Consider the following 26,948-nt stretch of genomic DNA (forward strand, 5'->3'; position numbering starts at 1 on the left):
TTTTCCTTATCTTGAGTTCTCTGCCTAGAAAATTTCCTTTAGCATTTATTGTGAAGTAGGTTTGGAGGTGTTGAATTCTCTTAACTTTTGCTTGTCTAGATTTTATTTCTCCATAAAATCAGAATGAGAGTCTTTTTAGGTAGAGTATTCTTGGTTGTAGATTCTTCCCTTTCATCACTTTAAATTTATCATGCTGTTCCCTTCTGGCTTGTAGAGTTTCTGTTGAGAAATTAGGCGATAACCTGATGGGACTTCCTTTGTAGGTTGTTTGTCACTTTTCCCTTGTCGCTTTTAATATTTTATCTTTGTCTTTAATTTTTGTCAGTTTGGTTGCTATGTGTCTCAGTGTGTTCTTTTTTGGGTTTATCCTGCCTTGGACTCTCTGTGTTTCCTGGACTTGATTGAGTTTTCAGCTATTATCTCTTCAATATTTTCTCAGGTCCTCTCTTCTTCTGGTATCACTAGAAGGTGAATGATGGTGCATTTAATGTTGTCCCAGAGATCTCTTAGGCTGTCTCTTTTTTTCATTCATTTTCTATATTCTGTTCTGCACTAGTGATTCCACCATTATGTCCTCCAGATCATTTATTTGTTCTTCTACCTCAGTTATTCTGCTATTGATTTCTTTCAGTATATTATTCATCTCTGTTTGTTCTTTAGTTTTTCTAGGGTCTTTGATAAACATTTCTTGGATCTTCTCCATTGTTTTCCTGGATCATCCTCACTATCTTTATTCTGAATTCTTTTTTTTTTCTGGAATGTCTGAAATATCTCCACTTCATTTAGTTATTGTCATGGGGTTTTATCTTGTCCCTTCATCTGAGATATAAGTTTCTGTTTTTTTTTTCATCCTGATAAGCTTTCTATAATGTGGTTTTTGTTCTAGCTGCTGTGAGACTGTTGTTCTTCTTGCTTCTTGAGGCTAAAAGGCTTGAGTAAGCTTCCTGATGGGAGGCACTAGCAGTGGGAAAAACTGAGTGTTGTTCCGTTGAACAGGATCTTGTTCAGTAAAGCTTCAATCCAATTATCTGCTGATGGGTGGGGTTGCACTCCCTCTGCTAATTGTTTGGCCTGAGGCAATTCAGCCCTGTGGTCCTAAGGGCACTATGGTGGGGTTAATGGCAAACTCTGAGTGGGTTTATGCCAAAGGGGACCTTCCAGGACTGCTGCTGCCAGTCCCCCATCCCTGTGGTGAACGTCTGCTGACCCACACCTCCACAGGAGGCCTTCCAACACTAGTAGGTAGTTTTGGTTCAGTCTCTTGTGGTGACGGTCACCACTCCTTTCCTCTAGGTCTTGGTGCAATAATATTTTGTTTGTGCCCTCCAAGACTGGAGTCTCTGTTCCTCCCAGTCCTGCAGAAGTCCTATAATCAAATCCCACAGCCTTCAGAGTAAGATTCCATGGGGATTCCCAGTCCACTTTTTGGATCCCCAGGCTGGGAAGCCTGTCATGGGATTCAGAACCCTCACAACAGTGGGAGAACTTTGAAATTATTGTTCTCCAGTTTGTGGGTCACTGACCAGCAGGTGTAGGATTTGATTTTATCATGATTGCACCCCCCCCACCACCACCATCTCACTTCCCTGGTGGCTCAGACAGTAAAGCGTTTGCCTACAATGTGGGTTCAATCCCTGGGTCAGGAAGAGCTCCTGTAGAAGGAAATGGCAACCCACTCCAGCACTCTTGCCTGGAAAATCCCATGGATGGAGGAGCTTGGTAGGCTACAGTACATGGGGTCGCAAAAAGTCAGACACGACTGAGTGACTTCATTTTCACTTTCACTTTCACTTTACCATCTCACTGTGGCTTCTTCTTTGTCTTGGACATGGGGTATCTTTTTCTGGTGGGTTCAGTGTCCTCCTGTTGAAGGCTGTTCTACAGTTAGTTGGGATTTTGGTGCTCTCGCAGAAGGAGATGAGCATACATCCTGCTCCTCTGCTATATTGAACTGTAAGCCCTCTTCTGTGTATTCTTGTCACCTCCTCTAAATCTCTTCTGTTTCTGTTAGTTATTTAGCGGTTCTGTCCTTTATTGTGCCCATCCTTGCATGAAATATTCCCTTGATATCACCAACTTTCTTGAGGAGATCTTTAGTGTTTCCCATTCTATTGTATTCTTCTGTTTCCCTGCATTGTTCACTTAAGAAAATTTTCTTGTCTCTCCTTGCTATTCTCTGGAACTCTGCATTCAGGTGGATGTATCTTTCCCTTTCTCCCTTGCATATTACTTCTTTTCCTTTCTTAGCTATTTGTAAAGCTTCCTCAGACAACCACTGTGCCTTCTAACATCTTTCTTTTCTTTGGGATGATTTTGGTCACTGCCTTTTGTGCAATGTTACAAACCTCTGTCCATGGTTCTTCAGGCACGTTGACTACCATTTCTAATCCCTTGACTGCATTCCTCACCTCTACTGTATAACCACAAGGGATTTGATTTAGGTCATACCTGACAGACCTAGTGGTTTTCCCTATATTCATAGACTTAAGGTTGAATTTTGCAATAAGGAGCCAATGGTCTGAGCCACAGTCAGCTCCAGGCCTTGTTTTTAACTGACTGTATAAAGCTTTTCTTCCTCAAAGAAAATAATCAATATGATTTTGGCATTGACCATCTGGAGAGGTCGAGTGGTGTCTTGTGTTGTTGGAAGAGAGTGTCATGTCCAGCACGTTCTAGTGCAAAGCTTTGCTAACCTTTGCTGTCCTCATTTTGTACTACAAGGCCAACCTTGCTTGCTTCTCCAGATATCTGTTGACTTCCTATTTTTGCATTCCAATCCCCTATGAGGAAAAGAAGATCTTTTTCAACATGCAAGTTAAAAATATCTAATATTTAGAAATCTAGGTTATAATGTAAATAAATAATGACATCTCCGTGTGTTTTCCCTACATTCAGTAAAAATACTCATTGTTGTTGATCAGTTGTTCAATTGTGCCTGACTTTTTGTGATCCCATAGACTGCAGCATTCCTGGTTTCCCTGTCCTTCACTATCTCCCAGGGCTTGCTCAAATTCATATCCATTGAGTCAGTGATGCCATCCAACCATCTCACCCTCTGCCATCCCCTTCCCTGTCTTCCTTCAAGCCTTCCCAGCCTCAGGGTCTTTTCTAATGAGTCCGTTCTTCACAACAGGTGGCCAAAGTATTGGAGCTTCAGCATCATTTCTTCTAATGAATATTCAGGACTGATTTCTTTAGGATTGACTGGTTTGATCTCCTTGTGGTCCAAGTGATTCTCAAGAGTCTTCTCCAACACCACAGTCTGAAAGCATGAATTATTCCACACTCAGCTTTCTTTACAGTCCAACTCTCACATCCATACATGACTACTGGAAAAACCACCACTTTGACTAGATGGACCTTTGTTGGCAAAGTAATGTCTCTGCTTTTTAATATGCTGTCTAGGTTGGTCATAGCTTTGTTTCCAAGGAGCAAGCATCTTTTAATTTTATGGATGCACTCACCATCTGCAGTGATTTTGGAGCCCAAGAAAATAAAGTTTATTTTTGTTTCCACTGTTTCACCATCTATTTGTCATGAAGTGATGGGACCAGATGTTATGATCTTCATTTATTGAATGTTGAGGTTTAAGCCAGCTTTTTCATTTTCCTCTTTCACCTTCATCAATAGTTCGTCTTTGCTTTCTGCCATAAGAGTGGTGTCATCTGCATATCTGAGGTTATTGATATTTCTCCTGGCAGTCTTGATTCCAGCTTGTGTTTCACCCTGCCTGACATTTTGCATGATGTACTCTGCATATAAGTTAAATAAGCAGAGTAACAATATACAGTCTTGAAATACTCCTTTCCTAATTTGGAACCAGTCCGTTGTTCCATGTCCCATAAAATCTCAAAATACTCATGAAATTCCAAAAATAGAAAAGCAAAGACTCAAAATTATTTCTGTCCTCTCAGGTTTAAATTCTGCTTTTTCATCCACTTAAGTAACTCTTACTACATTTTATTTTATTTTTTTCTTTTTCATCTTGAAATGGTCTGGACCTAACAGAAGCAGAAGATATTAAGAAGAGGTGGCAAGAATACATGGAAGAACTGTACAAAAGAGATCTTCACGACCCAGATAATCATGATGATGTGATCACTCATCTAGAGCCAGACATCTTGGAATGTGAAGTCAAGTGGGCCTTAGAAAACATCACTACAAACAAAGATAGTGGAGGTGATGGAATTCCAGTTGAGCTCTTTCAAATCCTGAAAGATGATGCTGTCAAAGTGTCCCACTCAATATGCCAGCAAGTTTGGAAAACTCAGCAGTGGCCATGGGACTGGAAAAGGTCAGTTTTCATTCCAATCCCAAAGAAAGGCAATGCCAAAGAATGCTCAAACTACCACACAATTGCACTCATCTCACATGCCAGTAATGCTCAAAATTATCCAAGCCAGACTTCAGCAATGCATGAACTGTGAACTCCCTGATGTTCAAGCTGGTTTTAGAAAAGGCATAGGAACCAGAGATCAAATTGCCAACATCTGCTGGATCATGGAAAAGGCAAGAGAGTTCCAGAAAAACATCTATTTCTGCTTTATTGACTATGCCAAAGCCTTTGACTGTGTGGATCACAATCAACTGTGGAAAATTCTGAAAGAGATGGGAGTACCAGACCACTTAACCTGCCTCTTGAGAAATCTGTATGCAGGTCAGGAAGCAACAGTTAGAACTGGACATGGAACAACAGACTGGTTCCAAATAGGAAAAGGAGTACGTCAAGGCTGTATATTCTCACCCTGCTTATTTAACTTATATGCAGAGTACATCATGAGAAACACTGGACTGGAAGAAACACAAGCTGGAATCAAGATTGCCAGGAGAAATATCAGTAACCTCAGATATACAGATGACACCACTCTTATGGCAGAAACTGAAGAGGAGCTAAAAAGCCTCTTGATGAAAGTGAAAGAGGAGAGTGAGAAAGTTGGCTTAAAGCTCAACATTCAGAAAACAAAGATCATGGCATCTGGTCCCATCACTTCATGGGAAATAGATGGGGAAACAGTGTCAGACTTTATTTTTTGGGGCTCCAAAATCACTGCAGATGGTGACTGCAGCCATGAAATTAAAAAGCGCTTACTCCTTGGAAGAAAAATTATGACCAACATAGATAGTACATTCAAAAGCAGAGACATTACTTTGCCGACTAAGGTCCATCTAGTCAAGGCTATGGTTTTTCCTGTGGTCATGTATGGATATGAGAGTTGGAATGTGAAGAAGGCTGAGCACTGAAGAATTGATGCTTTTGAACTGTGGTGTTGGAGAAGACTCTTGAGAGTCCCTTGGACTGCAAGGAGATCCAACCAGTCCATTCTAAAGGAGATCAGCCCTGGGATTTCTTTGGAGGGAATGATGCTGAAGCTGAAGCTCCAGTACTTTGGCCACCTCATGTGAAGAGTTGACTCATTGGAAAAGACTCTGTTGCTGGGAGAGATTGGGGGCTGGAGGAGAAGGGTACGACCGAGGATGAGATGGCTGGACGGCATCACGGACTTGATGGACGTGAGTCTGAGTGAACTCCGGGAGATGGTGGTGGACAGGGAGGACTGGCGTGCTGCGATTCATGGGGTCCCAAAGAGTTGGACACGAGTGTACGACTGAACTGAACTGAACTGAACTTTCATCTTGAAGTTATATTTAGTATTCCAAAGAAAACATGTAAGATAGATTTAATTTTCAAGGCATTATTAACTTAATGAATGATCATGTACCCAAAACATCTGGGCTTTTTCCTATCCAGTCTTCCTTCCTCACCTTTTAAGCATAACCACTATTCTAGATTTATGTTTGCATTCTCCCTCAATTTTTAAATTTTACTGTGCAGGTATAGAGTGTTAAATGCTTTATTGTTTTTTCTTCAGCTTTAAGAATAGTATCAAACAATATGGGATTTGCTTTTTTCATTCAACATTAGATCTTTAAGATTCTTTTTGTACGTAAAGTATTTGTAGTGGTTTTTTTACACGCCGATACCATAATATATTTGTATATTGTTCTGTTGGTGAACATTTGGGATCTCCAAACTTTTTGATACTGTGGACTGATGCTGTGAACATTCTTTTACTTCTAGTGCCTATGTAAAAGTATTTTTTAAAAGTAAGTACCTGGGAGAATTACTGATTGTAGTGTATGAACACTGTATATTGTCACCCTGGTTATTTAACTTATATGCAGAGTACATCATGATAAACACTGGACTGGAAGAAGCACTAGCTAGAATCAAGATTGTTGGGAGAAATATCAATAACCAAGGACATGCAGATGACACCACCCTTATGGCAGAAAGTGAAGAAGAACAAAATAGCCTCTTGATGAAAGTGAGAGAGGAGAGTGAAAAACTTGGCTCAAGCTCAACATTCAGAAAGCTAAGATCATGGCATCTGGTCTCATCACTTCATGGAAAATAGATGGGGAGAAATGGCAACCCACTCCAGTATTCTTGCCTGGAGAATCCCATGGACAGAGGAGCTTGGTAGGCTACAGTCCATGGGGTCACAAAGAGTCAGACACTACTGAGTGACTTCACTCTCTTACTTACTTACTTACAGTGGAAACAGTGACTGACTTTATTTTTTGGGCTCCAAAATCACTGCAGATGGTGATTGCAGCCATTGAATTAAAACATGCTTACTCCTTGGAAGGAAAGTTATGACCAACCTAGACAGCGTATTAAAAAGCAGAGACATTACTTTGTCTAGTCAAGGCTGTGTTTTTTCCAGTCGTCATGCATGGATGTGAGAGTTGGACTATAAAGAAAGCTGAGCACCAAAGAATTGATGCTTTCAAACTGTGGTGTTGGAGAAGACTCTTGAGGGTCCCTTGGTCTGCAAGGAGATCCAACCAGTCCATTCTAAGGGAGATTGGTCCTGGGTGTTCATTGGAAGGACTGATGCTGAAGCTGAATCTCCAATACTTTGGCCACCTGATACGAAGTGCTGACTCATTTGAAAAGACCCTGATGCTGGGAAAGATTGAGGGCAGGAGGAGAAGGTAACAACAGAGGGTGAGATTGTTGGATGGCCTCACTGACTCAATGGACATGAGTTTGGATAGGCTCCGGGAGTTGGTAATGGACAGGCCTGGCATGCTGCAGTCCATGGGGTCACAAAGAGTCGGACACGATTGAGCGACTGAACTGAACTGAGTGTATTGAACATCTTCAGTTCAATAGAAAATGCTAATTATTCATTAATTTTACTATTTAAAATGATAATAAAATTAACATTAATTTTCTAAGTCTCTTACTTTATAGGGTGTTACGAATATTTGGTATCATCATACTTCATAATATTTTCCAACTTAATAAAAGAGAATATAGCTATGTTCTTAATTTGCATTTCTCTGATCATTAATGATATTGCTTTTTATTCATGTGGCGTCCCAGGTAGCTCAGTGGTAAGAACCTGCCTGCCTAGCAGGAGACACAGGAGACGCAATTTCGATCATAGAGTTTGGAAGATCCCCTGGAGGAGGAAATGGCAACCCACTCCAATATTCTTGCCTGAAAAATAATACGGGCAGAGGAGCCTAGCTGGATACAGTCCATGGGCTCACAAAAAGTCAGACATGACTGGGCACACACACATCTTTTCACTATTCTTGTTTCTGTTCTGAAAAAATGATGGTAGATATTGTTTTCCTAGTTTTTAGCTATCTATATTTTACTGATTTATAGGAGTTCCTTACATATTTTACATACTGTTTATTGGTTGTGTGTTACAAATGCATTCTTATAAAATGTGGCTGGCTTTCCACTTTATTTATGGTGTTTTCTTATGAATGCAAATGTTTAATTTTTAATGTAGCATATGTTATCAGTCTTTACTTTTGTAGTAGCACTTTTTCTAGCCTTTCAAAGAAATACTTCACTAAGATGATCGAATTTTCCCACAGTGAAATTTACCTATGTTTGCTCTAAAAGTTTTAAGTTTGTCTTTCACAATTAAATCCTAATATAATCTATCTGATAATTATTTTCATATGTATTGTGATATTGAGATCCAATTTCATTTTCTCTCCATATGGATGCCTAACTGTCCCAGCACCATTTATTGACTATCTTTCAACAGTTATTAAAAATGCTCCTTGTTCTGTATAGCAAATGTCCAAATAAGCTTGTGTATGGTAATGGGTTATCTAGTATTTCACTGGTTAGTGTTTATACTCCTGTGTTACATAATAGTTTTTAAATTAGTGTAGCTTAAGAGTAAATCTGAGTGATCATAATGCAGAGGCCCAATATTATTTTTATGCTCAGGACTGTTTTTCTTGTAATTTGTTTTTATGCATAAATTTTAGAATCATCCTGTCAAATTCTACAGAAAACTCTAAGGATATTGATGAAATTAAGATTAAATTATCAATAAATTTGACTAATAATATAAATTTCATGATATTGAATTCCACTGGCAATAAAAATGTTTATTTCCCATTTGTTTAGATCTACTTTAAATCCTTCCCTAATGTTTTATAATTTTCTTGATAAAATATTTTCACAACTTATATTAGAATTATTCTCAGGTATACAATATATTTTCCTGCTGTATATTGCAGTAGTCTTAAAGTTTTGTTTTCTTAATATATAAAGAAATATAATGATATTTTATTATTGATCACATTTCCAACCAGCTTACTAAATTTGTGTTTCTAATAGCCTGTAAATTTGTGGGTAAGTTTTGTAAACAATTACAATTTGAGAAAAATAATTTCATTTCTTCAAGTGTGGACATTTTTTTTTATTTTTTCTTCTTGTATTACAATGTTAGCAAAGACTGCCAATACCATGTTTAATAGTGTAGCAAGATTATATGTTCTTAACTTGTTCATGATTTTAAAAAGAAATTTCCAACTGTTTCACCATGCTTCCTTTAGCCTTTTGGTGGAAATCTCTTATCAGATTAGAGGATACCCCTTTTAGTTTGCTAATTTTTAAAAATCTTTTCAGTGCTTCATTTTGTCAAATTTTGTTTTGCAAGTAGTTAATATTTGATGCGGTGAATGATCTTTCTGGATTTTAACATGTTAAACCACTTTTGGATTCCTGGGATAGCTACAATTTGATCATTTGTTGATTTTTTTTATCCACTGCTGTGTATTAATTCCAGAGAAGGCACTGGTGACCCACTCCAGTACTCTTGCCTGGAAAATCCCATGGATGGAGGAACCTGGTAGGCTGCAGTCCATGGGGTCGCTAAGAGTCGGACACAACTAAGCGACTTCACTTTCACTTTTCACTTTCATGCATTGGAGAAGGTAATGGCAACCCACTCCAGCGTTTTTGCCTGGAGACTCCCAAGGACGGGGGAGCCTGGTGGGCTGCCATCTATGGGGTTGCACAGAGTCGGACAAGACTGACTCAACTTAGCAACAGCAGCAGCAGTGTATTAATTTAGGCCTATTGAATTTTTTTTGTTACTGAAACCGGCCTGTGATTTTCCTTTCTAATATAAACCTGATGCTGGCATCAAGGTTGTTTTGACTTCAAAAGAGGAATTGGAAAGTGTTTTTTCCTCTTGAACTATTTAAAAACATGTATATAAGATCAAAACATTTGGTATCTTGAATGTTTTGTGAAACTACTAATGGCCCATGTTTATTATATGCATATTTTAACTACTGATTCAATGATTAGCATATATTTAGATTATTTCTCTTTTTTCAAATCAGTTTTATAAGTGTTATTTTTCTCAGGATCTGCTCATTTTAGATATATTTTCAATAATATTATTTTTCTTGGTATTTCTTACAGTATTTTAATCTTTGCGGTACTCTAGTCTTTTTAATTCCTATGATTGATTGTTTGTGTTTTCTTTGCTTTTTCTTTTCTTTTTTTAAGTCTTATTCAAAGAAAGTAGATTTTGTTAAAAAATGGTTAGTCAAATATTCCCATTATGCTATCAATATCACCCTCCTCCCAACACAAAATTGCTTTCAAAGGCAGACAGAAAATAAAAGGTACATATTATTAAGAATAAATCCATCTATATGCAGAACACTTTTCTTTATCATAATAGCATCCTTTCAAGGTTTGTCCTTGTTATTTTACAATCTTCAGGAAATTCCTGTGAACAATGAAAATCTAGTTTTTATTAGATGTTTTCTCCCTGAGGCTATTTCTCTAGGTCTATAATAGAACAGCAGGTAAGGAAATCTCAAATTCCATGATTCAGTACAACTCTTTTACTGTCTGTTCAACATGATTGGGAAAACGTACACACCCCTGTTGATGGATTTAAACTTAAATTTATGACTGCTAACTTCTGTGATCCAGGAGTGCTCCATTCAGTTTCATTATATTTATCCAGTCTTTTGAAATGCTCCCATACTTTTTTTGCCCTTAATTAGATCATTTCTATCATTATTAAAGTATGCTGTGGCTGCATTTTAAATACCCTCTCATTACCATAGAAGATGTGGAAACAGTGGGAACAGTGTCAGACTTTATTTTGGGGGGCTCCAAAATCACTGCAGATGGTAATTACAGCCATGAAATTAAAAGACGCTTACTCCTTGGAAGAAAAGTTATGACCAACCTAGATAGCAAATTCAAAAGCAGAGACATTACTTTGCCAACAAAGGTGCGTCTAGTCAAGGCTATGGTTTTTCCTGTGGTCATGTATGGATATGAGAGTTGGACTGTGAAGAAAGCTGAGCACTGAAGAATTGATGCTTTTGAACTGTGGTGTTGGAGAATACTCTTGAGAGTCCCTTGGACTGCAAGGAGATGAAATCAGTCCATTCTAAAGGAGATCAGTCCTGGGCGTTTATTGGAAGGACTGATGCTAAAGCTGAAACTCCAATACCTTGGCCACCTTATGCAAAGAGTTGACTCACTGGAAAAGACTCTGATGCTGGGAGGGATTGGGGGCAGGAGGAGAAGGGGATGACAGAGGATGAGATGGCTGGATGGCATCACTGACTCGATGGATGTGAGTCTGAGTGAACTCCGGGAGTTGGTGATGGACAGGGAGGCCTGGCGTCCTGCAATTCATGGGGTCTCAAAGAGTTGGACACGACTGAGCGACTGAACTGAAATGAACCATAGAAGACTTATCTTGTTGTTCAATCACCCAGTTGTGTCCTGACCCTGTGGACTCCAGCACACCAGGCCTCCCTCTCTCAGCATCTCCCTAAATTTGGCAAGTTCAAGTCCAATGCATACAATCCAGCCATCTCATCCTTGGACACCCTCTTCTTAATGCCCTCAATCTTTCCAAGCATCAGGGATTTTTCCAATGAGTCAGCTGTTTGCATAATATTACCAAAATATTGAAGCTTCAGCTTCAGCATCAGTCCTTCCAACGAGTATTCTATTACCACAGACTTTTCTAGGCATTGCTTAATATCACTATTCTTTTTACAGCAAAACCTATTATAAGAATTGTCAATGTTTGTCTTCATTTTATTTCTTTCTATATTCTAACCAAATGCAACAAAATTTACTCTCTGTTAATTCTCTCTTCTAGGTCACTCATTTTGACTGTGAAAACCAAAGGTAATTTTTAGCCTCCTTACTCTATCAGCATTTGATAGAGTTCATTATGCCTTGTTAGATGGTTTCTTCTCATGGCCTCCGGAGTCACTCTCTCCTAATCCTCTTCTTAAATTGCTGGCCTCACTCACCTGAATTTCATAGGTCAAAGAAGACCAGGGCTCAGTCCTGGATTCCTATCCTAGTCAACTCACTGTAAACAACCTCTATGTCTCATGATTTTATATTCCATATATTTCTGAGGATGAAAAATTAACAGATTGAGTTTTGACTTAAAACTTAACATACAAACATCTTCAAAGACCATTGGGTTTCTAAGCAGTATTCAAAAATTCACATGTAAAATGCACAAAAGCAACTACTTGGTTTGGATTCCCACTGATCCAGAAAGTAGCTGCTTTGTTTGTCTTCCCCATCTCCATAAACAGAAACTTTGTTCTGCCATTTGCCTTGACAAAATTGTTTACAATGCCCTGATTCTTATTTTTTTTTAATTTTTGTTGGTCTGCAGTTGATTTAAAATGTTGTATTAGAGTCTGCTATACAGCAAAGTGAATCAGTTATACATATACATACATAAATTCTCTTTAAAATTCTTTTCTAATATAGGTTATGAGAGAGTATTGAGAACAGATCCCTGTGCTAAACAGTAGATACTTATTAGCTATGTATTTTATCTATAGTAGTATGTTTATTTCAACCCCAGTCTCCCAATTTATTTCTTCCCAACATTCAACCCTGGTAACCATAAGTTTATGTTCTACATCTGTGACTCTATTTCTGTTTTGTAAATAATATACTATGTTTTTAGATTCCACATATAAGTGATATCATGTATTTTCTTTCTGACTACTTTACCCGTATGATAATCTCTAGGTCCATCAGTGTTGCTGCAAATGACATTATTTCATAATTTTTTTAAATAGCTGAATAATATCCCCTTGTACATATGTGCCACTTCTTTATCCATTCCTCTGTTGATTGACATTTACGTTACTTATGTTTCCTAGCTATTATAAATAGTGCTGCAATGAACATTGGGGTGCAGAATGTTTTTTTTCAAAATATGGTTTTCTCTGGATAGATGCCCAAGAATGGGATTGCAGGATCATATAACAGCTCTATGTTTAGTTTTTCAGAGGAACCTCCATACTGTTCTCCATAGTGGCTGTATCAATTTACATTCCCACTAACATTGTAAGGGTTTCCATTTTCTCCACACTCTCTCTAGCATTTATTCTTTGTAGATTTTTTGATGATGGATATTCTAATCAGTGTGAGGTAATACCTAATTGTATTTCTGATTTTCATTTCTCTGATAATTTATGATGTTGAGAATCTTTTCATGTATTTTTTGGTCATCTGTATGTCTTCTTTGCAGAAATGTCTATTTATGTTTGCCCATTTTTTATTGATTTTTATTTTTGTTATTGAAATGAACTGTTTGTATATTCTGAAGATTAATCCCTTGTTGGTCGCTTATTTGCCAATATTTTCTCCAATTCTATGGATTGTCTTTTTGTTTTGTTTCTGGCTTCTATTATTGTACAAAAAGCCTTTGAGTCTCTAGAAAGTGGATCAAAAAAGATCTTCCACTATTTATAGCAGAGACTGATCTGTTTATACTTCTCCCTAAGAATTTTAGTGTCTAACTTTGTATGTAGCAATTTAATCCATTTTTAAAGTTTTATTTTAATCTATTTTTCAGTTTATTTTTTTGTATGGTGTTAGAGAATGTTCTAATTAGAGAATGTTCTAATTATATTTTTTTTACAAGTAGCTGAAGAGTTTACCCAGAACCACTTATTAAAGAGACTGTCTTTTCTCCATTGTCAGTTTTTGCCTACTTTGTCATAGATTAAGTGACAGTAGGTGCTTGGATTTATCTCTGGATTTTCTAACCTGTTGCATTTATCTGTGTTGCTGTTTCTGTGCTTGTACCACCCTGTTTTGAAGATTATAGATTTCTAGTATAGTCTGAAGTTAGAGAATCTGACTCCTTCAGTTCATTTTCTTTTCTCAAGATCACTTCAGATATTTGGAATTTTTGTGTGAATTCAAATTATAAATTTTTTGTTCTCATTGTGTGAAAAAATTCCTTTGGTTATTTGATAGGGAATGCATTAAATCTGTAGATTGCTTGGAGCAGTATAGCCATTTTCATAGTTTTGATTCTCACAATCCAAGAACATGCTATATCTCTCCATCTGTTTTGTCATCATTGATTTCTTTCTTTGGTATCTTACATTTTTTGAAGTAAAGCTCTTTTTCCTCTTTAGGTAGGTTTATCCCTATATAATTTTATGGTAAATGGGGTTATTTCCTTAATTTCTGTTTCTGATCTTTCATTGTTAGTGTACAGGAATGCAACAGATTTCTATGTAATAATTTTGCATCCTGCAACTTTACCAAAATTATGATAAATTCTAGTAACTTTATGGTACCATGTTTAGGATTTTCTATGTATACATATTATGTCATCTGCAAAAAAAAGTGACAACTTTACCTCTTTTCCAATCTAAATTCTTTTTATTTCATATTCTTCTCTGATTGTCATGGCAAGTCATAGTTTTTGACTTCAAAAACTATGTTGAATAAAAGTGGTGAGAGTGGACACCCTTGTTGTGTTCCTGGTCTTAGAAGAAATGTTTTCAGATTTTCACCAGTTAGAGTGATGTTTGCTATGGATTTGTCATATATGGCCTTTAATATGATGAGGTTTCCTCTATATCCACTTTCTTGAGATTTTTTTTTATATTTTTTTATCATAAATGCATGTTGAATTTTGTCAAGAGTTTTTTCTGCAGAGATGATCATTTGCTTTTATTCTTCAGTTTTTCAATATGGTGTATAACATCAATTGATTTGCATTTACTGAAGAATCCTTGCATCCCTAGAATAAATCCTTCTTTCTCAGGGTATATAATCCTTTTAATGTGGCGTTGGATTCTGTTTACTAGAGTTTTGTTCATATTTTTTGTATGTCTGTTCATTCCTGATATTTGTCTGTAATTTTGTGTTTTTCTGTGTGATCTCTTTGTCTGGTTTTGGTATCAGGGTGATAGTGGCCTTGTACAATGAACTTAGGAATGTTTCTTCCTTTGCAATTATTTGGAAGAGTTTCACAAGCAGCACTGTTAACTCTATGAATGTTTGATAGAATTTGTCTTTGAAACCATCTGGTCCTGAACTTTTGCTTGCTTGGCTTTTTTCAAATCACAGTTTCAATCTCATTACCTGTGATTTGTCTGTTCATATTTTCTTTTTCTTCCTGGTTCTTTAAAAGTTGTAGCTTAAAAAAAAATTTTTGATCCTTTGTATTTCTGTAATTTAAGTTGTAACTGCTTCTTTTTAATTTATAATTTTATTGACATGAGTTTTCTGTTTTTTCCTTGATGAGTCTAGCTAAAGGATTAACAATTTTGTTTATATTCTCAGAGAATTAGCTTTTTGTTTCATTGTTCTTTGCTCTTGTCTTTTTCAACTCTATTTTATTTATTTTTTTCTCTGATTTTTATAATTTCATTCCTTTTATTGACTTTGGGTTTTCCTTGTTCTTCTTTTTATAGTCTTTCTCTGGTTGCTTTAGATGAATGGTTAGGTTGGTTATTTGAGATTTTTCTTGTGTCCTGAGATAAGATTATAATGCTATAAAGTTCCCTCTTAGAACTATTTTTGCTGTATCCCATATTTTTGTTGTCATTTATTTCCAGATATTTTTTGGTTTCCTCTTTGATTCCTTCTGTAATCCATTGATTGTTTAGTAACATTGTTTAGTCTTCATGTGTCTGGTTTGTTTTTTTTTTTTTTTTACTTTATTTTACTTTACAATACTGTATTGGTTTTGCCATACATTGACACGAATCCACCATGGGTGTATACAAGCTCCCAATCCTGAATCCCCCTCCCACCTCCCACCCCATATCATCTCTCTGGATCATCCCCATGCAGCAGCCCCAAGCATTCTGTATCCTGTATCAAACCTAGACTGGCACTTCGTTTCTTACATGATAGTATACATGTTTCAATGCTATTCTCCCAAATCATCCCACTCTCTCCCTCTCCCTCTGAGTCCAAAAGTCCATTCTATACATCTGTGTCTCTTTTGCTGTCTCACATACAGGGTCATCATTACCATCTTTCTAAATTCCGTATATATGTGTCAGTATACTGTATTGGTGTTTTTCTTTCTGGCTTACTTCACTCTGTATAATCGGCTCCAGTTTCATCCATCTCATTAGAACTGATTCAAATGTATTCTTTTTAATGGCTGAGTAATACTCCATTGTGTATATGTACCACAGCTTTCTTATCCATTCATCTGCTGATGGACATCTAGGTTGCTTCCGTGTCCTGGCTATTATAAACAGTGCTGCTATGAACATTGGGGTACATGTGTCTCTTTTAATTCTGGTTTCCTCGGTGTGTATTCCCAGCAGTGGGATTCCTGGGTCATAAGGCAGCTCTATTTGCAATTTTTTTAAGGAATCTCCACACTGTTTTCCATAGTGGCTGTACTAGTTTGCATTCCCACCAATACTGTAACAGGGTTCCCTTTTCTCCACATCCTCTCCAGCATTTATTACTTGCAGACTTTTGGATCGCAGCCATTCTGACTGGTGTGAAATGGTACCTCATTGTGGTCTTGATTTGCATTTATTTGATAATGAGTGATGCTGAACATCTTTTCATGTGTTTGTTAGCCATCTGTATGTCTTCTTTGGAGAAATGTCTGTTTAGTTCTTTGGCCCATTTTTTGATTGGATCGTTTATTTTTCTGGAGTTGAGCTGCATAAGTTGCTTGTATATTTTTGAGATTAGTTGTTTGTCGGTTGCTTCATTTGCTATTGTTTTCTCCCATTCAGAGGCTGTCTTTTCACCTTACTTATAGTTTCCTTTGTTGTGCAGAAGTTTTTAATTTTAATTAGATCCCATTAAAACTCCTAGAGGAGAACATAGGCAAAACACTCTCCGACATAAATCACAGCAGGATCCTCTATGATCCACCTCCCAGAATACTGGAAATAAAAGCAAAAATAAACAAATGAGATCTAATTTTTTAAATACTTTTTTCTTCATAATTGATTTCTAATCTCACAGCCTTGTGGTTGGGAAAATGCTTGATATGATTTCAATTTTCTTTAACTTACCAAGGCTTGATTGTGGCAATATGTGATCTATCCTCTAAAATGTTCTTTGTACACTTGAGAAGAATATGTGTTCTGTTGTTTTAAGATGAAATATTTTTAAAGTGTGAATTATGACTATGGGTTCTCTTGCGTCACTTAAAGTTTGTGTTTCCTTATTAATTTTCTGTCTAGATCATCTGCCCCTTGGTGTAAATAGAGTTTTAAGATCTGCCACTATTATTGTGTTAATGTTCATTTCCCTTTTTATGGCTATTAACATTTAGCTTATATATTAAAGCATTCCTATTTTGGTAGCATATATATTTACAATTGTTTTATCTTCTTGGAGTCATCCTGTCATTATTATGTGTTGTCCTTCTTTGTCTATTATAAGTCTCTACTTTAAAGTTTATTTGTCTGATATGAGTATTGCTAGCCCAGTTTTCCTTTGATTCTCATTTTAATGGAATAATTTTTTCCATCCCCTTATGTTCAGTCTGTATGTTTCCCTATATCTGAAGTAGGTCTCTATGGCCTGCATATGTGCAGATCTTGGTTTTGTATCCATTCAGGTAGTCTATGACTTTTGGTTGGAGCATTTAATCCATTTACATTTAAGGTAATTATTAACTTTTTTTTTTCTTATTGTAATTTTTTTAATTGTCTTGTGTTTACTTTTCTAGGTCTTTTTTTTTGTTTGTTTCCTTGCTCTTTTTGTTTTTTCTCTTTTCCTGTGGTTTGACTATCATTTCTAGTGTTTTCATTTTTTATTTGTATCTATTATAGTTTTTTTTTTTTTTTGTATTTCCTATGAGATTTGATATAGCAGTCTAGGTATATATATAAGATTTTACAAAAGACTTGGTCTTTTAATTTTAAGCACAATTTCCATTTCTTACATTTGTACTCTCCTCTTCTCAAGGTTGCTGGTTTTGATATCATATTGGTGGTGAAAAATTTCCTACATTAACTCATTTTTTTTTTTTTTTGCCTTTAAAAGTGAGGTTTTCCATTTGTTAATTTCTTGTTTCTAGTTGTGGCCTCTTTTTTACCTTGGAATAGAGAATTTCTTTTACATTTGTTATAAAGCTGGTTTGTTTGTAATAAATTATCTTTTCTTGTCTGTAAAGCTTTTCATTTCATCAAATATGAATGAGAGTCTTTCTGGGTAAAGCAGACATGGTTGTAGATGTTTCACTTTCATTACTTTAAATATACTGTGCCACTCCCTTCTGGCCTGCATAATTTCTGCTGAAAAATCAGTTGATAACCTTATGGGTATTCCCTTGTATGTTCTTTTGCTTTACCCTTGTTGTTTTTATTATTTTTTCTTTGTATTTAATTTGTGTTATTAATATGTGTCTCTTGTGTTCCTCCTTCAGTTCACTTCAGTTCCTTAGTCCTGTTCGAATTTTTGCAACCTGTTGACTGCAGCACATCAGACTTCCTGGTTCATCACAAACTCCCAGAGCTTGCTCAAACTCATGTCCATTGAGTTGGTAATGCCATCCAACCATCTAATACTCTCTAGCCCCCTTCTCCTCCTGCCTTCAATCTTTCACAGCATCAGGGTCTTTTCCAATGAGTTAGCTCTTTGCATGAGAGGGCCAAAGTATTGGAGCTTCAGCTTCAGCATCAGTCCTTCCAGTGAATATTCAGGACTGATTTCCTTTTGGATGGACTGGTTAGATCTCCTTCCAGTCCAAGGGACTCTCAAAAGTCATCTCCAACACCACAGTTCAAAAGCATCAATTCTTCAGTGCTCAGTTTTCTTTATAGTCCAACTCTCACGTCCATACATGACTACTGGAAAAACTGAAGCTTTGACTAGATGGACCTTTGTTGGCAAAGTAACATCTCTGCTTTTTAATATGCTCTCTAGGTTTGTCATAGCTTTTCTTCCAGGGAGGAAATGTGTTTTAATTCCATGACTAAACTCACCATCTGCAGTGATTTTGGAGCCCCCCAAAATAAAATCTCACTGTTTCTGTTGTTTTCCCATCTATTTATCATGAAGTGATAGGACCGGATGCCATGATCTTAGTTTTTTGAATGCTAAGTTTTAAGCCAGCTTTTTCACTCTCCTCTTTCGCTTTTTAAAGAGGCTGTTCAGTTCCTCTTTGCTTTCTTCCATAAAGGTGGTGTCATTTGCATATCTGAGGTTATTGATATTTCTCCCAGGAATTTTGATTTCAGCTTGTGCTTCATCCTTCCAGGCTTATCCCATGATGTACTTTGCATATAATTTAATTAAGCAGGATGACAATACACAGCCTTAATGCACTCCTTTCCCAATTTTAAACTGTTGTTCTGTGTTCGGTTCTTATTGTTGCTTCTTGACCTACATACAAATTCCTCAGGAGGCAGATAAGGTGATCTGGTATTCCCATCTCTTGAAGAATTTTCCACAGTTTGTGTTGATGCACACAGCCAAAAGCTTCAGAGTAGGCAACAAAGCAGAAGTAGATGTTTTTCTGGAATTCTTGTGCTTTTTTGATGGTTCAACCAATGTTGCCAATTTCATCTCTGATTCCTCAGTTCAGTTCAGTTCAGTCACTCATTCATGTCTGACTTTTTTGCAACCCCTTGGACTGCAGTACGCCAGACCTCCAATTCCTCTGCCTTTTCTAAATACAGCTTGTGGAAGAGGGAGAGGGTGGGATAATTTGGGAGAATGGCATTGAAACATGGATAACATCATATAAGAAACGAATCACCAGTCCAGGTTTGATGCAGGATATAGGATTCTTGGGCTGGTACACTGGGGTGACCCAGAGGGATGGTATGGGGAGGCAGGTGGAAGGGGATTTCAGGATTGGGAACACGTGCACACCCGTGGCAGATTCATGTTGATGTATGGCAAAACCAATACAGTATTGTAAAGTAAATAATAATAATAATAATAAAATTTTAAAAAATAAATACAGCTTGAACATCTCGAAGTTCTCGGTTCATGTACTACTGAAGCCTGGCTTGAAGAATTTTGAGCATTACTTTGCTAGCCTATGAGATTACTACAAACGTGTGGTAGTTTGAACATTGTTTGGCATTACCTTTCTTTGGGATTGGAGTGAAAATAGGCTTTTTACAGTCCTGTGGAAACTGCTGAGTTTTCCAAATTTGCTGGTATGTTGAGTGCAGCACTTTCAGAACATCATCTGAATTTGAGTCGGAAATTGGATTTGAAATAGCTCAACTGGAATTCCATCACCTCCACTAGCTTTGTTTGTACTGATGCTTCCTAAGGCCCACTTGACTTCTAACTCTGTCTGGGTCATTAAGATTTTTTTTTTTTTTTTGCATAGTTCTTCTGTGTATTCTGCCAACTCTTCTTAATATCTTCTGCTTCTGTTAGGCCCATACTGTTTCTGTTCTTTATTGTGCCCATCTTTGCATGAAATGTTCCCTTGGTATCTCTAATTTTCTTGAAGAGATCTCTAGTCTTCCCCATTTTATTGTTCTGTATGTCTCTTTGCATTGATCATTGAGGAAGGCTTTCTTATCTCTCCTTGCTATTCTTTGTGACTCTCCATTAAATTGGTTTATCTTTGCTTTTCTCCTTTGCCTTTCACTTCTCTTCTTAAATATTACAAAATGATCACCACAATAAGTCTAATTACCTACTGTCACCATACAAAGCTATTTTATAAATGTTTGTACCTCTTAATATACCTCACCAATTTCATTAATTCCTGGCTCCCTTCCCTCTGGCAAGCACCAGTTTGTTCTCTGTATCTTTCTCTGTTGTGTGTCATGTTTATTCATTTGCTTTGTATTTTAGATTCCACATATAAGTGAAATCATGGAATATTTGTCTTTCTCTGCTTGAATTGCTTCATTTAGTATAGTATTTTCAAGGTCATCCATGTTGCTGCAAATGGCAATATTTCATCTTTTGTGGCTAAGTAATATTCCATCAATGTGTATCTTTATTCATTTATTTACTGATGCTTAGGTTGCTTCTGTATCTTGGCTATTGCAAATAATACTGAAATGAACTGAAGGTTCATATATCTCTTAAAATTAGTATTTTTGTTTTCCTTGGACAAATACCCAAAAAATATAAGTAATGGATTTTACTGTAGTTCTATTTTTAATTTTTTGAGGAATCTCAATGTTGTTTTCACTATTGAATATATCTATTTACAATTCCACTCACAAGGCACGAGGATTCCTTTTTCTTCAGCCCTCCTAATAATTTTTGTTGTTGTTGTCTTTTTTGATAATAGCCATTCTGACAGGTGATAGGTGATATCTCACTGTGGGTTGATTTGCATTTCCCTGACGATTAGGAATGTTGAGGGTCTTTTCAGGTATTTGTTTGCCATCTGTATGTCTTCTTTGGAAAACTGTCTTTTCAGGACTTCTCTGTTAATTAACCAGGTTGTTTGTGTTTTTTTTTTTTATTGGTTCTTGTTTGTTTTGGGTGTTGAATTGTATGAGTTCTTTATATATATTAATCCATTATTGGATGTACAATTTGTAAATATCTTTTATTCAGTAGGCTGCCTTTTTGTTTTGTTGATAGTTTCCTTCACTCTGTGAAAGCTTTTTAGTTCAATGTAGTCCCATTTGTTTATTTTTGCTATTGTTTTCTTAGCTTGAGAAGATTTTTTAAAAGTGCTTAGAATGTCAGAGAACATGTCTATGTTTTCTTCTAGGAGTTTTCTGGTTTCATGTTTTATATTTAGGTCTTTAATCTATTTGACATTTGTTTTTGCACATACTGTAAAAAGATATTCTAAATTGATTCTTTTTCTTTCCCAATACCATTTACTGAAGAGATGACTCCTTTGTCCTAGGTGAACTGACCACATAAATGCAAGTTTATTTCTGGATCTTCTTTACTATTCCATTGTTCTATGTCTCTGTGATGACCTTAAGCTGATGATCTCTTAAGTTGAACTCATTCTAACAGCCCTGCAATTTCACTTCCCATTGCCGCATATAGTTTTTGATGTGTTTTACATCTTTTTGTATCTCTTAATTACCTATTGTTGGTATAGATAATTTTACTACCTTTGTCTTTTAAATTTCTTTACTAGTTTTACAAGGGGTTGATCATCTACCTTTATTATGTGCTTGCCGTTACCATTTGAGACATTTTCTCTTGTAATTTACATATTTCTAGTCACGATCTTTTCTACTTAGAGAAGTTCCGTTATTGTTTCTTATAAGGTCAGGATAGTGGTGCTGAACTCTTGCCACTCTTACTTGTGTGTCAGTTCAGTTCTGTCACTCCGTCATGTCCAACCCTTTGTGACCTTATGGGCTGTAGCACACCAGGCTTCCCTGTCCATCACCAACTTCCAAGGCTTCCTCAGACTCATGTCCATCAAGTCAGTGATGCCATCCAGCCATCTCATCCTCTGTTGTCCCCTTCTTCTCCTGCCTTCAAACTTTCCCAGCATCACGGTCTTTTCCAATGATGATTTTTGCATCAAGGCCTAAGTATTGGAATTTCAACTTCAGCATCAGCCTTTCCAATGAATATTCAGGACTGATTATCTTTAGGATTCCTAGTTTGATTTCTTTGCCATCCAAGGAACTCTCAAGAGTCTTCTTCAACACCATAGTTCAAAAGCATCAATCTCTTGGTGCTCTGCTTTTTTTATACTCCAACTTTCACATGCATACATGACTACTGGAAAACCCATAGCTTTGACTAAATGGACCTTTGTTGGAGCACTGTCTCTGCTTTTTAATATACTTGTGTATAAAACTATTTATTCTTCAAATGTGAGTGAGAACTTCATGGGTAAAGTATTCCTTTTTTTTTTAATGGTATGTTTTATTTATTTCTTAATTTGAGTACAACATTTAGCCTCTATTTTTCATGGTTCAAGTAGTCTTCATTTGTAGGTTTTTACTTTCATCACTTAAAATGTGTTATGTAAGTCCCTTCAGACCCATAAAGTCTCTGCTAAAAAGTCGGCTGATAATCTTAGGAGATTTCCATTGCATATACCTGTTGCTTTTTTCTAACTGCTTTAAAAAGTCTTCCTTTATATTTAATTTAATTTTATTTTTTGTTACAATATGTCTTTGTGTGGACCTCTGTGCATTCAACATGTTTGGAAATTTCTTTTCTTTCTGAACTTGGATATCTGTCTCCTTTCCCAATTTTTAGGGAGAATTTCAACTATTTTGTCTTCAAGTAAGTTCTCTGCCTCTTTTCTATCTGACTCCTCCTCCTGGTATCCCTATAATGTGAATGCTTGTTGTGATTCAGAGTTTTCTTAAAGATACTTTTTTTTTTTCATTATTATTTCTATTTTCTGCTCAGCTTGAGTATTTTCCACAACATTGTCTTCCAATTTGTGGATTCATTCCTGTATATAAGCTAGTCTACTCTTGATTCCTTCTAATGTATGTATATATATTTTTCAGCTATTGTATTCTTCAATTCTGTTCGGTTCTTCTTTATGTGTTCTAACTCTTTGCTAAAATTCTCCCTATGTTCACCCATTCTTTTCCCAAGTTTGTTGAGCATCTTTATGATCATTTTTTGTACTCCTTATCAAGTAGATCGCTTATCTCCACTTTGTTTTGTTCTTCTAAAGTTCTCTTATTCTTGTGTTTAGAACATATTCCTTTATGTCCACATTTTCCCTAATTCTCTGTGTTTATTTCAATGCGTTGGGTAGTTTGATTATATCATTCAACCTTGGAGAAGAGATATTATATATTAGGAGATAGTCTATGGGGCCCAGCAACACACCACCCTCTTGTCAGCAGGATTAAATGCTTTAGGCATGCCCCTTATATGGGCTGTGTGGGTTCTTCTGTTATGACAGGGCTGATAAGTGCTGTGAGTCTGGCCCCTGGCCTTGTAAGCATGTGAGGTTTCTGCATGAACCCCTTAGGAGCAGTATCTCTGCTTCGCATAGTGTTATGGCTTCTCATAAACAACCCCTCTAGCCTTTAAAGCCAGATGTTCTGTAGGCCCATCTTCCTCGCACAGGACCCCATGGCTGGAGAGCTCATTGCAGGTCCCACACCCCTCACTCCTTATGACTATCCTTCTGCTTGTGGATTGCCCACATGGGATAGTGGGCATCTCCACCCTTCCTATTCATTTTCTTTTATTTCCTCCTTCACACCTTAAAGTTGTGGAAATTTTTCTCTCCTACTATTTATCCTATATCTTCTCTATTCTTAGACATAGTTGTTTTCTAAATAGTTTTAATTTTGGTATGCTTATGGCAGGAGGTGAGCTCAGGGTCTTCCTACTCTTCTATCTATAGAGTATCAAAGGTTACACTTGTCTTTCGAAGCCAGGCATTAGTCTCTCTTCTCTAGCTATGAAAATCATAGGTGGCATCTTCTAACATAAAAAAAAAAATGTTTTATCCATATCAAAAATTTGTTTTGTGTAGCCACCTTCATTTGTATCTGAAATAGGTCTGGATAGCAGATCTATTGCAGTTTCTATATCAGCAATTGCTTCTTCATCTTGTACTTCTTTGTTTTAAAGGTGGTTTCTTTCCTTAAGCCTCCTGAGTCAAATTCTACAAGGTTCATTTTTTGGGGGGCGGGAGGGTGGTCGAAATTTCGTCACCTCACTAAACCTTCATGGAACTGAAGGCAGTTAGGGCATTGTTTTGGATTAGACTTTGACTTAAGAGAATGTTGTGCCTGGTTTCATCTTGTACTCAGAGCACTCACACTTTATATCAGCAATAAGGTGTTTTGCTTTCTTATCATTCATGTAGTAGTACTTTTAATTTAAATCAAGAACTTTTATTTTGCATTCATGACTTGACTAACTGACATAAGAGGTCTAGCTTTTAGCCTATTGAGTCTGTTAAGTCACCTCAGTTGTCTCCGACTCTGTGGAGTCCCATAGACAGCAGCCCACCAGGCTCCCCCGTCCCTGGGATTCTCCAGGCAAGAACACTGGAGTGGGTTGCCATTTCCTTCTCCAATGCAAGAAAGTGAAAAGCGAAAGGGAAGTCACTTAGTTGTGTCCGACCCTCAGCGACCCCATGGACTGCAGCCTTCCAGGCTCCTCCATCCTTGGGATTTTCCAGGCAAGAGTACTGGAGTGGGGTGCCATTGCCTTCTCCGAACTTTTAACCTAGCTCAGCTTTAAACATGCCTTCCTCACCACACTTACCCTTTTCTAGTTTTTGCGTTAAAGTAAAAAGATGTGCTACTCTTTCTTTCACTTTATAAAGGCTATTATAGAGTTTTTAATTGGGCTTATTTCAATATTGTTGTGTCCCACAAAATAGAGTGGCCTGAGCAGAAGGAGAGAGACAGGGAACAACTGATTGGTGGAACAGTCAGAATGCACACAACATTTACTGATTAAATTCACCTTATTATATGGGCATATAATAGCTCAGTTGGTAAAGAATCCGCCTGAAATGTGGGAGATCTGGGTTCAGTCCCTGGGTTGGGAAGATTCTCCAGAGAAGGGAAACGTTAGCTACTCCAGTATTTTGGCCTGGAGAATTCCATGGACTGTATAGTCCATGGGGTCTCAAAGAGTCAGACACAGACATGACTGAATGACTTTCACGTTCACTTCATTATATGGGCAGGGTTTTTGGCAACCCAAAACAGTTCCATCATGCATGCTTAATTGCATGCTCAGGCATGTCTGACTGTAGACCACCAGGATCTTCTGTCCATAGGATTTTTTCAGGCAAGAATGCTGGAGTGGGTTGCTATTTTCTTCTCCAGGGAATCTTCCTGATTCAGGGATAGTGCTCACATCTCCTGTGCCTCCTGCATTTCAGACAGATTGTTTACCAGCTGAGCCATCAGAGAAGCCCCTAAAAAATTACAGCAGTGACATCAAAGATCACTTATTACAGATCACCATATAGTAACTGGAACATTTAAAATATTGGGAAATTATCAAATGTGGCACAGAGACATAAATTGAGCAAAAGCTGTTGGAAAATGACCCTACTTCCTCAATTTTGGTTTTCCACAAACCTTCAATTTGTAAAAAATGAAATATCTGCAAAACATGATAAAGTAAGGTATGGCTGTATTTAGGAATGTGTGTTTGGATTGCAAGCATACATTTTTATTGTTGCTTTTAAATCATGTTTTAGTTTCAGTGTCTAGAGTACATGGTCTCATAAAATGATTTTTAAAATTTCCTTGTGCGGTGGTGGTTTAGTCACTAAGTTATGTCAGGCTGTTGCAACCCCATGGACTGTAGCCCGCCAGGCTCCTCTGTCCATGGGATTTTCCAGGCAATAATATTAGTGTGGGTTGTCATTTCCTTCTCCAGGGTGTCTTCCTGACCCAGGAACTGAAGCCACATTTCCTGCACTGCAGGCAGATTCTTTACCACTGAGCCTCCAGGGAAGCCCAAAATTACTTTAGACTGGACTTTTGCTTAATATATGCTTAGTTCTCTCTTCTAAACTTTGTTAAAATATTTTAAAGATAATTTCATTGTTTAATGAAATCATTGAAGCAAAACTAGACTTTGCTGCAGTAAACCAGAAATAGGTTTTTCACATGAGTCTGGTTAATTCTTATAAAATCTTTATGTATACATTAGATAATGAGTATTCTCTAATTGTTGCACACAGAAACAAACCTCCATTGCTGTCCTGTAAATAAATTCTTCAGTATCATTTTTCTAGATTCCATGTATATGTATTAGAATACAATATTTCTCTTTCTCTTTCTGACTTACTTCAGTCTGTATAATAGTCTCTAGGTTCACTCATCTCATTAGAACTGACTCAAATGTGTTCCTTTTTATGGTTGAGTAATATTCCCTCATGTATATGTACCACAACTTATTTATTCATTCATCTGTCAATGGACATCTATGTTGTTTCCATATTTTAGCTATTGTAAATGGTGCTACAATGAACAGTGAGATAAATGTGTCTTTTTCAATTTTGGTTTCCTCAAAATATATGCCTAGGAGTGGGATTGCTAGGTCTTATAATGGTTTTATTACTTTTTTTAAGGAATCTCCATACAGTCTTCAATAGTGGCTGTATCAATTTAGACTCCCACCAACATTGCAAGAGTGTTCTCTTTTCTCCACACCCTCTCCAGTGTTTATTGTTTGTAGACTTTTTGATGATGGCCATTCTGACTGATGTGAGGTGACATCTCATTGTAGTTTTCATCTGCATTTCTCTAATAAGGAGTAATCCTGAGCATCTTTTCACATGTTTGCTAGCCATCTGTATGTCTTCTTTTGAGAAATGTCTATTTAGGTCTTTTCCCACCTTTTGATTGGGTTGTTTGCTTTTCTAGTATTGAGTAGTATGAGCTACTTATATATTTTGGAAATTAATCCTTTGTCGGTTGTTTCATTTGCTATTATTTTC

The sequence above is a fragment of the Capra hircus genome, chromosome 17, assembly GCF_001704415.2.
Source record: "Capra hircus breed San Clemente chromosome 17, ASM170441v1, whole genome shotgun sequence".
Taxonomy (NCBI): Eukaryota; Metazoa; Chordata; class Mammalia; order Artiodactyla; family Bovidae; genus Capra; species Capra hircus.